The sequence below is a fragment of the Coregonus lavaretus genome (genome assembly GCF_964263955.1).
Source record: "Coregonus lavaretus genome assembly, chromosome: 22".
Taxonomy (NCBI): domain Eukaryota; kingdom Metazoa; phylum Chordata; class Actinopteri; order Salmoniformes; family Salmonidae; genus Coregonus; species Coregonus lavaretus.
In genome coordinates this window covers 9,963,514-9,969,538 of record NC_140009.1, presented here as the reverse complement: position 1 = coordinate 9,969,538, position 6,025 = coordinate 9,963,514, and positions in this window count along the sequence as shown.

The following is a 6,025-nucleotide window of genomic DNA, read 5'->3' as shown; positions in this document are numbered from 1 at the left end:
TATAGTGTGTGCACTGCAGAGCTTTGCACAAGAGTGACACTACTCCGTGGCATGTAAAGTACTCCCACAAATGATACTGAGTCACCGTTGGTTTGAGGTCGCCCAGTCATGTGTGACATGCTTGTATAAGGAGAAAGAAATGTAACCTTTTACAGCAGACCTAATTGAAATATTTATGAGTATAGTTCTAAACATTTGGAGATTACACATTTTGTCTCTGGTAAGAATATCAGTTGAGTCACTCAATTTGAGTGCTGTGCGATAAGGGCAAAACGCTTTTCATCACACCGTTTCGTTTTTCATATCACCATTATGAAATGAAGGATAAAATAACTCCCACCTTCAGCATAATGATGGTCCAAACTAAACTAAATATTCTGCACATTGAACTACAAAGCTGTCCGCAGTTTCACTTGTTATTACTTCTTTGACAATTAGGCCTAATTGGTCAAAGATATTGCCAGATTAGTTGTTACAGTGTAATAATTAAGGGTTGTGGTAGCCTACAGTTGTATTGTGTTGGTAACTTGGTAGGCGTCAGCCGGTATTGGAGTCACTGTATTGTGTACAGTGTTTTCGGAAAGTATTCAGACCCCTTGACTTTTTCCACATTTTGTTACGTTACAGCCTTATTCTAAAATTGTTTTTTTTCTTCATCAATCTACACACAATACCCCATAATGAAAAAGCAAAAACTGGTTTTTAGAATTTTTTGCAAATGTATAAAAAAAAAAAAACAGGAAATATAACATTTACATAAGTATTCAGACCGTTTCCTCAGCACTTTGTTGAAGCACCTTTGGCAGCGATTACAGCCTCGAGTCTTCTTGGGTATGACGCTACAAGCTTGGCACACCTGTATTTAGAGAGTTTCTCCCATTCTTCTCTGCAGATCCTCTCTAGCTCTGTCAGGTTGGATGGGGAGCGTCGCTGCACAGCTATTTTAAGGTCTATCCAGAGGTTTGATCGGGTTCAAGTCCAGGCTCTGGCTGTGCAACTCAAGGACATTCGGAGACAAGTCTCCAAGCCACTCCTGCGTTGTCTTGGCTGTGTGCTTAGGGCCGTTGTCCTGTTGGAAGGTGAACCTTCGCCCCAGTCTGAGGTCCTGAGCGCTCTGGAGCAGGTTTTCATTAAGGATCTCTCTGTACTTTGCTCCATTCATCTTTCCCTTGATCCTGACTAGTCTCCCAGTCCCTACCGCTGAAAAACATCCCCACAGCATGATGCTGCCACCACCATGCTTCACCGTAGGGATGGTGCCAGGTTTCCTCCAGACGTGACACTTGGCATTCAGGCCAAAGAGTTCAATCTTGGTTTCATCAGACCATAGAATCTTGTTTCTCATGGTCTGAGAGTCGTTAGGTGCCTTCTGGCAAACTCCAAACGGGCTGTCATGTGCCTTTTACTGAGGAGTGGTTTCCGTCTGGCCACGCTACCATAAAGGCCTGAATGGTGGAGTGCTGCAGAGATGGTTGTCCTTCTGGAAGGTTCTCCCATCTCCACAGAGGAACTCTGGAGCTGTGACCATCGGGTTCTTGGTCACCTCCCTTACCAAGGCCCTTCTCCACCGATTGCTCAGTTTGGCTGGGCGGCCAGCTCTAGGAAGAGTCTTGGTGGTTCCAAACTTCTTCCATTTAAGAATGATGGAGGCCACTGGGTTCTTGGGGATCTTCAATGCTGCAGAAATGTTTTGGTAACCTTCCCTAGATCTGTGCCTCAACACAATCCTGTCTCTGAGCTCTACGGACAATTCCTTCAACTTAATGGCTTGGTTTTTCCTCTGACATGCACTGTCAACTGTGGGACCTTATATAGACAGGTGTGTGCCTTTTCAAATCATGTCCAATCAATTGAACTTACCACAGGTGGACTCTAATCAAGTTGTAGAAACATCTCAAGGATGATCAATGGAAACAGGATGGACCTGAGCTCAATTTCGAGTATCATAGCAAAGGATCTGAATACTTCAGTTATCTGTTTTTTATTTTTAATACATTTGCAAACATTTCTAAAAACCTGTTTTCGCTTTTTCATTATGGGGTATTATGAGTAGATTGATGAAGAAAATGTTTTATTGAATCCATTTTAGAATAAGGCTGTAACGTAACAAAATGTGGAAAAAGTCAAGGGGTCTGAATACTTTCCAAATGCACTGTAGGTAACTTTGTATGGGTCAGCCTGTACTGGAGTCACTGTATTGTGTTGGTTTGTATCAGCCACTGTACCGGAGTCACTGTGACTGTGCGCTGTGTCCTGAGGGCTGATGGTCTCGCTGGTCTTGTCCCCACTGTTGCCCCCCCTCAGGGTGAGGGACAGCTGCCGCTTGATCTTCCTCATGCGGTCCATCAGAGGGGGCAGCGGGGGGCGAGACGCAGAGGGTGGGGGGCGAGACGCGGAGGGCGGGGGCCGAGACGCAGAGGGCGGAGGGGTAGCCACTGTTCAATCTCTCTGAGGGCACAGATAGACAGACAGACAGACACAAGCAAACAAGCAAACACATTGTTAAACAGTTGTTAACCTGTCCTGTCCTGTAGGGTGAACTACTAACAAAGACTGACACATCCGAATCATTATCCTCTACAAAAGTCAGAGGATGACAGGTCACTCACTCCTCAGTAGTCAAATAAGAGAAATGTTTAGGCCTAGAGATGAGAAGAGAAGCTGCTTCATTTGGATTACAAACTGATGAGAGAACTCAGTGGTTGGATTTGACTCTAATGATAGTCTTTTGTTATTAAGGGAGCTCCCATCATTCAGACTTTGCCTATACTGGGTGTTACACAATGAATGGACAAAGCCATTGATCACGTGACACATTTACATTTTGGTCATTTAACAGATGCTCTTATCCAGAGCGACTTACAGTTAGTGAGTGCATACATTATTTTAAATTTTTTCATACTGGCCCCCCGTGGGAATGGAACCCACAACCCTGGCGTTGCAAACGCCATGCTCTGCCAACTGAGCTACATCCCTGCCGGCCATTCCCTCCCCTACCCTGGACGATGCTGGGCCAATTGTGCGCCGCCCCATGGGACACCATTCTTTCCTATGTGAAGACTCAATAGCGCATTGAAGCCAAATTAAGTCGGTAAAGATGGCGTTTCATTGAGACATAACATGCGCAGTTTGAGCTACTCTAGGAAGTGACGTTGAGGTTAGCTCAATGCTGCCCCCTCTCATTGAGTAACTCAAGTTGAAGGCTGACCAGGGTACTGCAGGCTTCCATTAGCAACTAAATTATTCTTATAACTTCTTCTGTGTCTGACAGAAGAAGGACATACATCTAGTGTTTTAGAATCAATTATTGGTACCATGATTGTCTTAAAAAATATATATATTTACACGAAGATTGACCACAAAGACTGCCATTTTTCCATTTACTATAATGGAGGATCCTGTTTTCTGCTAACAATGCCTGCAGTACCGCGGTCGGACTTGAACTTCCGTGGCTTCAATAAGAGTGGGCAGTCGTTCTCCCCTGGCATCACAGCACATGTATTGATTTCACTCTGCATTGCAATGTAAAGCAAACCGCTAGAAAACAGAGATGTTCAATGACCTTGAAAACTACATCTCAACTTATCTTACAAATAGTACTGGAAAGGTAAATACTAAAAACCAGTGGAAAACTAGCAGTTAGTCTCTTGAGCATCTGTGCGATATTCAGGACTTGGCCAACTACAAAAGTTGTGCCAAACCTCCAGAAGGCCATGTTTTTGCCTTGTGACTAATGACTCAATTTGGCACAACGATGCCCAACAGTTTCAGTTCCAAAGCTGCTCTTTTGAAGCCTAGAAGCTTGGTGACCCATACAATTGCATATAGGCCTAAAAATCTACAGTAAACAAGGGAGTTCTTCTGTATGCACTCTGAACACTGACCATCCGAGGAAAATGGACACTTCTAGGCTATCTGGTGACAGTTGTGTTAGTGCTGTAGACGGCGGCGGCAGGGGGTGAGCTGGAGGGTGGACAGGGTAATCTTATGGGGCTTAGATAGCCCTGGTGTAAGAATTTCTTTGTTTATACTAAGACCCTGAGGCATGTTGAGAATGTTCTCTCATTTGGAATGTCATCATTATCACAACAATCTAAAGTGGTTCTACTGTTGGAAAGGCTATTGGGTATGTCACTGTGACTGACCATTAGCTAACCTAATCATATTTTTCACAAAGGATTCACAGAGAAAACGTTTGAAATAGTTGGAATACTTTGGATGGTGAGAGTGGTGTAAGGTTTTCCTCTCATTTGGCATGCACTGCAGGGAAATCTAGAAGTGAAATCTTAGATGAAGACACTCCGAAGAGGTACTTGATTTTAAGAGGCTATTTACTTTGTTGTTTCAAACATTAAACTTAACTTGTCTTGTGCAGTTAGGCTAAATGTAAAATAAAACAAAGTGCCTGCCTGAAGAATTCTTAGAAATATTTTTCGGCAAGCGACTTTGGGTCCTTGAAAAGCGCTAGAGCCCATTCATTATTATATTAATAATATGAATAATAATATGAATAATAATGATGAATGGGCTCTAGCGCTTTTCAAGGACCCAAAGTCGCTTGACAATTGTAGAAATAAAATTAAAAAACTAAAACACAGCAGGAGCACAGAAACTGTCCGGGTGCACTGGCATCCTCTCAGATAGGCCGAGTTGTCCCTATGTGTGTGTGTTCACATCCTTTTAAAACTGGTGCATCATGAACCTTGTTGACATAGAGGGGTGTGACCATGAGCATCAGACAGGGCTGCCTGCCTGCCTGGTACTGATGGGACAGCTCAACATCAAGATGACGTTTTGAAGGCAATGCCCAGGTTGTCAACAGTAGGTGACTAGCACCCTGGAGGTTTGTGCCTGCAGTTCATCAACAACATAGCAGCTAGGCATGTATCATTAGCTCATATGTAACTGGGGTAATCATGACAAAAACAAGCAAGAAACTAGAAATTGCATGCAATCAGGCAAATTAGCTATTCACACAGTGCAGGGGGTCTCCCCAATGCCATCCCAAAAGACCCTGAAGTTTGCTGGTTTCCCATCTGACAAACACTAAACAAACTGACTGTAGCTAGCTGACCAGGATAGGAAAATACCCGGTACGTCCATCACATTATGTACGCACGATTTATTTTGAAGGCAAATCATAAATAAGGATTTGTGACCTAGGTTTAGCTGGCTAATCTGTTTAGCTTTATGTGGTTTCGTAGCTACAATGCAAGAATCATTCTGCTAATGCGTGCAATAGAAACCAATGGTACACAACAGAAAAGTAACCGCCGTTAACAAGTTCATGATCTAGTTAGTTAGCTATAGCTACCAAGCTAGCTTCAGTGGTTGCGCACAGCTCGGCCCTTGCTAGCTAAACTACAGCTAACTCGCAACATGTTTCATTTACGCATGATTATGCATTGGAATGAAAGCGTTTTAAAGTCTACGAATGATTAGAATGCGGTGATCACGGACATTCCATTGGACATGTTTTATTCTTCAACAAAGACGATGTTGAATAATTGTAATACGTGTGATTGAAGAGATTTAAAAGTGGGAGGTACAGTATCCCGATCTTTTGACATCAACAGTGGTGGCTGCAACAAGCTATCAAGTCTTTTCGGCGGTGTAGCCTACTACAGTATCTAACTAACGTAGCTATTGACAAAAAAAAATTTAAAATCGTATTGTAGCTAGCTAACCAACCCGGTGTAAATACCGTTTCGCGCAACAAGGACAGATTGCTTGGTCGCTTACCCGAGGACGCGAGATCCCGTATGCCCTTGTAATCTTAGCAAAAATATCCCAAAGCCAGTGTGCTCTCCCAATAGTCTTCAGCCATTATTCTGCTGGTTGAGATACAGCACCGGTTCGCCCCTGTCTGACAGCATGCCCTGTTCGCATTCTGAAAAATTGTTCAAACGTTTTAGCAGCTGTTCAGTTCCAAATGCGGAGGGTAGTGGAGCAGCTGCGAATAGATTCTGGAGTCACTCACTCCGGCTGATTGGAGAGGTGGAGATCCGTTAATTATGCATTCGCT